General features: G+C 42.7%; 1 long non-coding RNA gene across 1 annotated transcript in view; it reads right to left on the reverse strand.

The window, feature by feature from the left end:
• LOC127020435 (uncharacterized) overlaps positions 1-11,736 on the reverse strand; it is a 68,427-nt gene extending 56,691 nt beyond the window's left edge. Inside the window, exon 1 of the long non-coding RNA XR_007767082.1 lies at positions 11,645-11,736. This is a non-coding gene — a long non-coding RNA (uncharacterized LOC127020435). The remainder of the gene's footprint in view (positions 1-11,644) is intronic.
• Positions 11,737-11,938: the final 202 nt, after the last annotated feature.

The raw sequence follows: 11,938 nt of genomic DNA on the forward strand, positions 1-11,938 counted from the left end.
GTGGCATGGACAACACTCTGTCCACTGTGAGTGGACAATTAGCCCTTTCCACATTCCCTGTCTCTCTGACCTGTTGGCAACCTGTCTCACCACTCCGAGCAGTCACATAGGCACAAGCAATGGAGTGCTCTTCTGAAAGCAAAATGATTGAAGGAAGGTTGTTCTGGAACCCACTGAAAACAAGGAGTGTTGTCATCTAATGAAATGAGCAAAGTTCAGTCCATAGTAAATAAGCACTCTGTGGAGCCCCAGCCAGTGAAAGTAAATGTATCAATAAATGTGTATACAGGTGTAGTAAAGGGAGAGTTTGGACATAATTGTGCATTTCTTCTGGGAAAAGGATGTGAAGAAAGGCAAAAAGAATTTCAGTTCTGTGGCCTTCAGACAAAGCAATGGATATTGATACTACTTGAATAGCATTCACGCATTTATTGGTGCCCTGTTACAAAGAACGCTCTTTCTCTTCCTCCCCACAGAGGCCAGGATGAAAAAGCTTGCCTTGCATATGCAAAGGCACTGTGTTACAGTGCCCTCTCTCAATTCCGTCCTGGAAAAAAGAGAACCCATAATAACACTGAATTCAGGGCACCAATTTAGCTAGAGAGGAAGTCAAAGACAAGCAATACACTGTACTGTATACGTATGGCTCTCTGCATGGTCACACCTAGAGCTCTGGAGAGCTACATTTACAACCACCTTACATTTGCATCCATACAACTCCGTTTGCTGCATGCTAAGTCCATCAACACAGGAAGTTATTTTTCTAATAACAACTTCATACCACAATGACTGATATTCACAGTGCTAAATCTATCAGGAAGCAGGAAAAGCCTCTGTGGCTATTAGATGCCATCAGCATTCCCAACCCGTTCAAACAGACTTCTCTCAGCACATTAGACTACAGCTGCATAAAACGCATCATTCTTCCTTGTCCTTGTTAAACACATAGTTGATTAACTCTTCGCTGTATTTTCTGTGTCCACTGACAGCACACAGGTATCAGGGAACTATATGTGGCTCTGCCAGAAAGCTCAGGAACTTCTGAAGCAAAGTGGGGGACTTTAGCATGAAGTTGGGCCATTTATAAGGCTAGATTAGGCTGATGGGAGAGTAGTGGTATAATTTCATGTGACTAAAGTGTGGCTAGAATATGCAACTACTAGGGCTTGGGGTCCCACTTTCCTCTTCCACGCAGCACAATGTGGAGTGTTGGGATGCTGGTTTCAATAAGCACTTGCCTAATTTTTCTCAGAGGACCGGAACTGACACACTGGAATTCAAGGTTAACACAAGCAACAGATTATTACAGCTGGCTGCAGTGCAAGTTCAGTCATTTTAGTGGTGAAGAGCAGGTTAAGCTGTCTGTGTAGCCACAGCTGCTACACTGGGGTAGTGCTCAGCGCCAAGTGCTTGGTTATCTAAGATTGAGGTCTAGAGGCTGTGCACACACATATGCTTGAGAATCTGTCCCAAAGACAGCGAGTAGAGGCACAAGGGTGACTTCCCTCTTGGTACAACTGGGGTAAGTCACCAGAGCTGTTGCATAACGTTCCTAATCCCCTTAGCTTACTGTTAGAGGGGGAGAAAAAGCACATCTACATGCCCCTGGTTTATAAGAATGGTTAATTCTAAAACAGTTCAGCCAGCTGAGTTTAAATCCTGAACCCTCACTAAAAGCCAACCTCATCCCCCTAGCACAGGTACTCTAGAGCCCAGTTGCACCGTAAAGACCACAACTATTTTTTTGTGATATCAACAAATTTAAATCCACTCAAGCCACTACTGAAAAGAGGGACTGCACCCACGATCCACTCCTTCTCTATGGTGAGCATTTGCACTGTTACTTTTAATGGGTTTATAGGATGAGTTTCATCAAACAGCAGAGGCTGTCCTGTACTGTGCACAGCACATACATTTTTGGCTGTACCTGCAGTGCCAGGAAGAACTCCAGGCAACGTTATTTCACCCGATTTCAGGTGACGTTTATAAACACATTATGGAGGGCCCTTGCCGTCAGCTGTAATGCCCTGAAGTTTCCAATGCCCAGGAAGGCTGCGACATCTGCCAGGACAATTTGCCTTAAGGACTGATGAAGTCTGCGTTACTGATATGTTCCCCAGTGCATTACTGTAACCATTCCTTGTATTGTCATTTAATCCTAGTATTCAACATCAAATCCTGCAATTCCAGGCTGGTTTTGAGGTGTTTTTATCTGCCTGGAGTCTCTTGACAAGACCTGCTAAATAAACCTGGATTGTACAACCACAACAGCAATACACTGTAAGAAAAGCTCCAGCTGCAGAGGTTGCCAAGGAGGCTGTGCACACAGCAGGCTGAAGTAACCCAAAAGGGTGCTTGTGAAATGTTTGTGCTGCTGGCAGGCAGCACATTGCCAGGACAGATCACACATCATGCATTTGCACATCAAATGAAGCTGCACTGGTCTGAGAGCATGGGAAAGGCCTGTCTTGAACGGCATGTGTCCTACTTCCTAAACATGTATATTTTACACTTTACACTTGGTTATTGGCCAGATTGAAAGTATCGCAAGTTCCCCAAAGCTTGTCGTTTTGCCTTTGAAGTAGAACTGTTTGGATAATGTTTCCTTTGGCAATTTATCTATGTAACAAAGCAGGAACTTAGCTGCATTGGCCTTTCAACAATCCACAACTAGCTTTCGTTGAAGTATTCATGCATTTGTGTATATGCACTCACACACAATTTGATCATTTTTCATGACCTTGCTTAGCCCCTCTCCTTCTCCCTTATGGTTCCTCATGATGAGGTTGGTGTAACTTGTGCTAATATTAACTTGCTTAATTTTGGAGTTTTTCCCTGCTCTTTGTATGCCTGGCTGAGTTCCTATTTCCTAGAGCAGCTTAATTAGCAAGACATTTGTGTGCAGCTCACTCCTGCTGCCGAACAAAAAGAAAATGTGTTTGCACTGCTTCCCCTGGCAAAAGGGCTCCAGCTCATGGTCCACTGGTTTTCTCAGACTCTCCTGGGACCACAAGATGGGACATAGAGCCGGATCTCGTGTGAAGTTTCTGCTTTCTATTGGTCCAAAACCTCTTCCACAGTCTTTGGCACTTGACATCCAATCTCAAAGCACAGTCAGTGCGTGGCAAGAGAGGCCTCCTTTTAGCTTTTAATTTTGAACTTCACAAACACTCAGGTTTCTGGGAAGGATGCTGAATGGAAAGGTACTCCTTGCTCCCACCAAGAAACTGCAGATTAAGGACGATGGCTAAAGCATTCCCCTTGCATCTGATGGTCCTGTCACTAGTCAGAACTCCCAGCTCATTCATTCACCATGAGAGTGTGGCTCTCACTCAGAGCTGGCTAGTGAGATGCCCTATCCCCAGGCTGTACAGCTATGGGGACCAAGCAGACAGCCTTTATTCAAGTCAAGTATTCCAAAACATCCAGAAAAGTCACCAAATACTCTTCAGTCTTATTCTTCCAGCATCATGTGCATACTCTCTTTTAAATACAACCTGGCTGTGAAATTAAGGAGAAAAACACATTGTCTCCAAACAAAAGGGCATTTGTAGAGCTACCAGTCTGTGGTTCCTGAGTAGCCTGGAGCTCCTGAGCGGCACAAGATGTTGCATTGCACGGTGATTGCCTTATCACAGGGGCTGCCACGTCTGATGTAGAGGAGGCAAGTCTAGTGAGGCGGCCGTTCTGTCCTGGCATGAAACTAAACTGGTGCAATGGACTCTTTTCTGAGGATCTGTCCCATGTTTCTCCACAGTGCATACTGCATACCTTAAGCCACAGGAAGCCATTGCCAGAGAGCTCCTGGAGACTGCTAAGTTGGCCAGGCCTCTGATCACATCAATATATACAGAACCACCTACTCCCATAACTGAAACTGCAGCAAAACCCAGAGCAATTTCTGGTCTGTCTTTGCTGCAGCCCTGCCTCTCCAGCAGTCTTCCCCTTGCAGCATTTGCCTCCCAAGGACAAACACAATTTGCCAGACATTTATGGGAAAAAATGCCCAGGAAATGCCACTGGTACAACAGACTTTTACAGGAGTTTCCTTAGGGAATGCAGAACATTTGACCCTCTCCACAATTCCCATTAGATTCCCCTTTGTGAACCTCTCTGATGCCACCATTTCAGATTGCTCTAGTGGGAAAATGACAGTAGACTCCAGCTGCCCAATGCCTTTCAAAAAGACCCAGAAAGATGCTCTCATCTCCTGCATCTGTAGCGACTTCATAGCCAAGGCTCTGGGACAAATGTTTTAAATTTCATATTCCATTACAACAGACATAAAACATACGATGACAAAATAACCGCAGATACTGTTTCGCAGTGTTTCAAAGCACCTTGCAGCTCTTTCCTATGAAAATGCCAAACCTGTTTTCTTCCCTGTAGTGAACTGCGCATGTATTACAGAAGGGCTGGTGCAAAGCTCTGCTAAAAGACAGGGTTGCTGGTTGATTTCTATTTTAAAAACACATAAAATATCCTGAGCTCTTTCTCAGGGTTTTGGCAAAGACGATCTTTTAACTAACTGTGTTCTTAGGTAGAACAGCAACAAATGGCTCAATGATTTGTTTTTACAATGTCCTCTCTGGGAAGACTAATTACCTTCTAGCATGCAGTTTCAAACATTTGGGGCCCTATTCTTTTTCAGGCAAAATTCATACTACGGACTGCAGAATCTGTCTGGGTGGGGGCATTTTGCAGAAAGTTTCTAAAAGCTTTAGGATTATGTGCCGGCCAAGAGAGTTCATGATGCTTCTAGAATTTTGAAAAATTAAGTAGGAAAAAAACATGCTTTCCTCTGTATTACTATTTGTCTCTTTGGGGTAGTAATACAGTCACCAAACCAAAGTCACTGCAAATGCTGTTCTCAGCTGTTGTGTACACAAAGCTCAGAAGAACAAAGGTAGATTTCATGCGTTAGTTCTAAAAGCTGTGTTCAGCAGCAAGAACCACATTGCACAGAGCAGAGCAGTGTGTTGAGCCACCAGCAGATTCTGCCTGACAAAGGAAAACAAACTGATGGGCTTCTTCCAATTTGTCTTCTTTTTATACAAAGTTTCAGGACAATCAACTTTTTTTCCTCATTATTCTCCCTAATGGACTTCTTTCTCCCTTCTTAATTCCTACTCCTCTTGGAGTAAATGGTGCCTCTCCAAAGGTTCTGGCTGAGGCAAAGCACTGAATGTTTAACTTTACTGTGCATATAGTCTCTGCTAGTATTTTCCAGCTTTGCCATTAAACACTGGGCAGGCTGGGCAGTAGCTCCTCATTAGACTATGTTCCTCGGTGATTTAGACCGCAGAACCAAGGCAGCAAACATAACTGACCTTCCGGACTCAGTCACAGCAGCCATTGTTCAGTAAGTCATTATTAGTCTCATCTGCACCCGCCTATCTTAACCAGTCCAACATGCCTTTTTTCCAATTACAGATATCAACCTTTACAGCAAATAATTTTGTAATCTATTTTTATTGGGAAATTAAGCAGCAGCGAAGGTACTATATGTTCAGAACTCATTGTTCAAACATGTTTTATAACCTTTAAAATAAAAAATAAACAATCACAAAGACTTGCTAGGTTTCTATCCATAGTCGAGTCTTTCCCTGCTTTGAACGTTATTAAAGCTCTGGAAGACATGCTTGCTTACTTTAGCTCAAGTCACAAGCCATCTCCTGTTGCAATCGCAGGCAAATTAGTATCTGAGCAACTGCAGATGCTGCTGAGCAGAGAGAAAAATTGATGAACCAGGATGAAATTTACGGAAGGGAAGGGGTAGTGGGTGGCTTAAATGGGCTTTCACTTCCTCTTTCCCCCACAGTCCTTAGCACAGCTCATACAGCTTCATGCCTCCCTCCCAGTCATGCACTTGATCACATCTCCTGCACAGCCCCTCTTCTACAACCTTCTGCAATTGTCCTTTAAGTGGCATTATTTTAGAAATCTAAATGGAAAGGTTCCTCTGTGTATAAGAAATCAAGCTACATAAACCTCACACAATATTCAGAATTTCCAGAATCTATACAGAATCCAAAACCATGAATTTGCTTCAGCTGCTTATTTATGTCAGGGATGTGCAAGAAGTTCAGACCTGGAAAGAAACTTGTCCTCTCTTCATGAGACTGCAGATATGGGTACTTCCTATGGAATATATTTACAACACAAACAGGCTTTGGATGGTCTACAAATCAAAGTTACAAGAACTGAGGGAGTTACAGTTACAAGGTAAGCATCCATTTTGAAACTGTTCTAATAAAATCAAGTTATTTCAGCTGCAATGTCCTGCAGGGACAACAATATTTGCTTTCTTTTGCATCATCTTTGTCAATCCTCCTTCATGGTACAAAAAAAGAAAAAGGTGTTAATTGATCACCTGATTATTTGTATGCAGTTGATCAAAACCAGGGCCCCACTGTCCTCTACAAACATCATAGACTTCGTCTAGGCCTCAAAGCTTTTAAAAGTAAAATGAAAAGCCAGGAAAAAAGAAAATAATTATTATTACCATTTTACAGACAAGGAGCTAATTGAGAGAAACAAATGCAGCAACTCATCCCGAGATTACAGAGGAAAATCTGCTGCAAAGGTTAGGACCAAGCACAGATCTCCTCACTCCCAGCACAGTGCTCTACTTAGTACTGGCTTTTTCCTGAGCCGTGTTTCTTGCATATAAACACTGTAATTATACTATTGCAATGGAAAAATTAACACATGCAAACACATACACAGAGAACTGACGAGACTCTTACAAAGGAATTCTATTTGTCTAAAGATGTGTAAGAGTAGAATTTAAATACTTTTCTGACAAACTGAGCTGGGGAAAGCCCTTGAAATTCTTTGGAACTTAGATCTTTTAAGACCTTAGGTATGGGGGGTGTGATTTTTCTTGTTACAAATAGCCACACCAGCCATTCATTTCTACATATTTAGACTCAGCGCAGGATCTCTCAGTTAATAAATAATACCATCAACTTTCACCAGGGTTTGACTGCAGACAAATTAGCTTTTCAGTACTTGTATCAGTTTACTGTGGTTTTGTTGTGTTGTTTCCTGTTTCTCCACAGCCAAGTGGCAAACGCCATACTTAAATATGCCTGCAAATTACCGATTTATTTATTTTTACACAGACAGACAGACACACACACACACATGTATGTTCAGGCTGCAGTTTTTTTATTTGGCTGCATACAGTTCAATCCCTTGCATTCCCTTTCTCTCCCCATTCCTGCATTTGCTCCCCACAACAGGAGGTGAGCTTGCAGAGGACCTAAACACTGTTCATCCCTGCTGAGTTCACTGGAAACTGACAGTGTTCAGCACCTCTGAAAACCTAGGATATATAGGTATTTAGGTATCTGCGAGGCTTTAACTCAAGGAAGCAATGAGGCATCAGTTTGTGGCTGGCTGTGCTTAACACCAATTTGTAGTTGCCTGACTAAAAACCTTTGAAAAGTTGAGTCTAGAGATGGACCGCTACGTGAGTTTTCCAACAGAGGTCCAGCCAGCACAAGCAGTGGCATACAGGTTAGAGCTCTAGGTTGAGATGAACTGTTCTCTAGACTCTGTTGACCCTGTTGACTAGATCTCTTAAGACAGCAATGGGAGATTAGACCCACAGAGCAGGTGTCAGCACCTGCAGCATAGACACATCAACTTAGGGTGAGATTCATCTTGCCCAAGATTCCTAAATTAGGAACCTATTTGAAAATTACATCCTTACCTAGATTAATTCAAATTATATTCAGTGCTTCATTTTTTAAACTCAAAACTTTTGATGATTTGATGGCAAAGTTACATAACTATGTATGTAACATGCTGGATTACCCTCAGGGAACGCTCATTAGAGCCTCTTACTAACTCTGTTGTTAAATCCTGAGGACTCAAAACATCAAGGTGCCAATATACAACTGCACTGTAACACAGGCACAACAATGCCTTGAGAATGTCAGAACTAAAAAAAAAAACTAAAAAATGCATGTTTTTAAGTAAAAGCTGTAATTTTAGAAAAACATATATAGAGAGAAAACACTTAAGCAGAAACAGTAGAAGTTCATTTTGTGTTCTTGATAATCACCATCCGAAATACCACTGATTTTGTAAACTGATCAGAGAATTAATGATGATACATTTTTTCCTAAACTCTTGCCACTTATTCTTTTGGTTCCTTATTCACCTAAGCACTTACATAGTGTGATTTATGCCAGCCTGTATGTTATTTTTCTCTGTTCTTTTGTTACAACTCTCAGTACTGTTTTTTTGCTATCTAATACTGAACAAACTGCATACAGTCACACTAGCTGCTTGCTCTTAGCCCCTGGTATTTTCTTTTTACAGTGCAATTACAGTGCAATACCCTCCTAGAAGGTACCAGGTATTACAGACAATTCAACTGCCTTCACAACTACAATAATATGCTCGAGCCAGTGCAAACAAGTGATGCAATGCAAGCTGTGTTCTTCCCAAGGGTGGAGAGCATCCCCCAGCCAGACTCTCAACTTGTTTCTTCCCAAGGAGAACAACTTACAAGGTCACTTTTGAATCCTTACTTCCCATGGGGTGGCCACAGTCCACCCAGCAGAGCTAAGGGAAAAGAAAATTAACCTCTGAACTATCTTTGCTCATATACAGAGTACATGAACTAGCAAACAGCAATACATAACACTAATTAATTGCAGCTTCACTTGCAAGGATTGAAAGATTCTCCTAAATAATCTGAAAAGGTACATGACTAGTACTGAATTCTTGTGACTTTATTTGGAAGCTTAAATTAGGCAGTAGCATATCAATATATAAGTCGTGTATAATTTCCAAATGCATGAGCCTCAATTATTTTCTTAATGTTTCTCTAAGAGTTGCTGGTGATTCCCATCCAAATCTATCATTCAGGAATTGGTTTAACTAGCAGAAAAGCAACACCATCTAAATAGATCATAACTTCTATACTTTTTGCTTTTTAAAGCATTGTGGAAATAGAGAACACTAGAATATATTAATTAGTGTAACAAAGGATTTAACAGGATTAGTACTATAACAGTTCTTTAGTTATTAATCATTCTTTACATGACCATCATTGTTTGACCACCTAATATCTACATGTGTTACTCTGATGTATATAAATAGCATTTTTAAATTATGATTCTCTTCTTTAAGCAGCCAAAATACCTATCTCTGAGTTGGCCCCTAATGGGATTTGGACTTCTGGCAGTTTTTCAAAATAGTGAGGATTTTAATTACAGATTACACAAAGAAAAGTCAATCAGTATTTCAAATATAACTAGACACGAGCAGAAAAGCATTTAAAAGAAGGCATACAAGTCACATGCATTAAGAAATAGTTTGAACTTTTGCAAAATGCTGAACATCTCTGAACTCTCATCAAGGCTTAATATTCAAGTACACCTCTTTTCCTGTTCATTCCCCTGCTTCATTCCCATTCTGAATCTGTTTCATAGTTCAGTGCAGCAGATAATTTGTTCTTGTCATGACTGTCTTAGTCCAGCTGACTGGTTAGAAATCTCTTGTTGTGGCAGCCCAAACCATTCTCCACACCAAAGAATGGTGATAAGCATCCAGACTTCTTAAAGGCCAGACCAATGTTCTTTCTGATCTTTTCAGACATTACTTGCTCCTAACATAGAACAAAACACTTTAATACCAGCCTTTTGCAATTAAATCAAGATTCTTACCTAACAGCCTAAAGAACCTCAAAAACCTTATCATCTTTTGCCTTAAATGTGTACAGACAAATGTAAAAAAAAAAACCAATTCCAAACCAGAATACATCACTGCACGTAGAAATAGACATGAGAATACACACACAACAGATGCTAGTTATTCTGTACTACCGGAAGGTTCTCAGACTGTACATGGTCTGGAATAGTCTGCAGGGAGACTTTTATACCACCTACAAAACATTGCTGCTGTGAGATTTTCTAGCATCTTTCAAGCAGATAAACAGCTTCTGCAGTGTTATAAAGGGCCATGCTTGGGGCAACTTGGACTGGATTGGACTGAAATTGTGCAGCTACTATACACAATAAAAATAACAACAAGTTTTCTTGCACAGTGTAATATGACCTACTTAAAATTTAATCTTAATGCCCATGGCATTCCATAGCATCTATAGGAATTACGGACCAAAGGTCAGACCTTCCAGTAGGTGACATCTGTTGTCCCAGTGATGTGTTCCACAACAAATAAGGGGATAACACTAAAGAAATTGTGTGACATTGATAAAGAAAAACAAACAAGAAAAAAACACACAAGGGAGAAAAGACAAGAAAAGACATCAAATTTTTTTGAGCAGGATAGAACAAATGTTTGACTGAAAAGCTTCAGGTCCAGCTGGGAGAAGGCCAAGACTAATTTAACCTTTGGTCAAATGGTTGGGAGTTAGCTAGTTTCCTTTTCCTCTTACATCACTCTCAGAGATTTTGACAAAAATAATATGGCCCCGATTACATGACATTACAGGCTCTCATAATGCACTGGGGAGGATAGTGTTGAAACCCCTTGGAGACAAATTAATCCCAGCAAAGCAACAGCTGTAAGATTGCTATAAACAGGGAAAACAACTACAATGTTTGCATCATGTACCTACATGATTTTAATTTAACTTATTAAGGGGATTACATTATCAGATTTTTTTTAACAGGTCTAACAGCTTTGTATCATCATGAAAACATCAGTTGTTGGGTTGCGTGTAGTTGCTATTAAGATATTTAACCACTCAGTACATTCTTTTAAAAAGCTAAAGCAGACCCAGGTATAAGATGATTTATCTTGCCTTCAGAAACAGTATGCAGTCAGAGAATACATGATCTATAGGGTTTTTTTTAAATATGCTGGAATGGATCACCACTTCTGTCACCGTCTGCTTCATACAGCCCGTGTGACTGATCAGGTGTCAAGCACCTGCTCAGCCTGCCTGCCCTGCTGACTCCGAGCCCCCCCCGGCGCCCTGGTACACTGTTCCAGGAACCGCCGCGAGGAGCCCCCTGGGGGCCTACAGCAGAAAGCTTCTTCAGCGTTTGCACTTAAAAAAAAAAGAATTCCCTAGTCGAAGAAAACACAACCCTCCTGTTCCCTGCTTCCCAGTTACTCTATATACATACCCCTTTTCTAGTACTCTTACCAATGCTGACGTGGTATCAAACACGTGCTGTTCTCCTCTGCTATAAAACCACTCTGGTTGTAGCCCACACACTTATTTTGGGAAAAGACAAACTGACCTGAAGGCAGATTCCACTTTAAGCCCCCTCTCTGTAACTGCTCCTGTGCCCAACCCACGCACTCCTCCCAGGTTTCGGGAGCCCATGCCCATGTGCTGCCAGCGAGCCAAGGGTGAAGCTCAGTCACCTGTACCTAGCCTTGCGGAGGCCCTCCTCTGCCATGGCAGAGCCACCCCCCCGAGGCCACATGAGCTCCAGGCCCACTAATGCGCCTCCGGAGAGCAGCAAAGTGGCGTTTCAGTTGAGCCATATTGTAAAGGATGGGCTTAACCCTTGCCGTGTTCCTCACCCACCCGCACCTCCTGCTTCCACAGCACCCCAAGTGTCAGCCTCACGCACCAAGGTAATGGCACCGGGCAAGGATAACGCTTCCAGCACAGGAAGGCCACAGGACAGGTGAAAGGCAGGTTTACCTGGGCCGGTTCTGGACGCAGCCAGCGGACAAAGAGAAGTGCTGCGAGGCCACCCTGGCTGGGAGCTGTCCTCAGCCACGACGCCGGTGAGCCGGGGCAGTGCTGCCCGCAGGCTGGCTGGTACGGCCCTCGCTGCCACAGCGCGCCACAGCGCCCGCCTGAGCCAGGCCGACCTCTTCCCCACAGCCGCGCACAGGCAGCAGCCTGCGGAGGAGAGGGAGGCGGGGCGGCCCCAGCCTCGCGGTGCTGCCGGGCCCCGCCCCCCGCTGCGGAGCAGGGGGGAACCTTCTGGAA

Source organism: Gymnogyps californianus, chromosome 11, assembly GCF_018139145.2.
Source record: "Gymnogyps californianus isolate 813 chromosome 11, ASM1813914v2, whole genome shotgun sequence".
Classification (NCBI taxonomy): domain Eukaryota; kingdom Metazoa; phylum Chordata; class Aves; order Accipitriformes; family Cathartidae; genus Gymnogyps; species Gymnogyps californianus.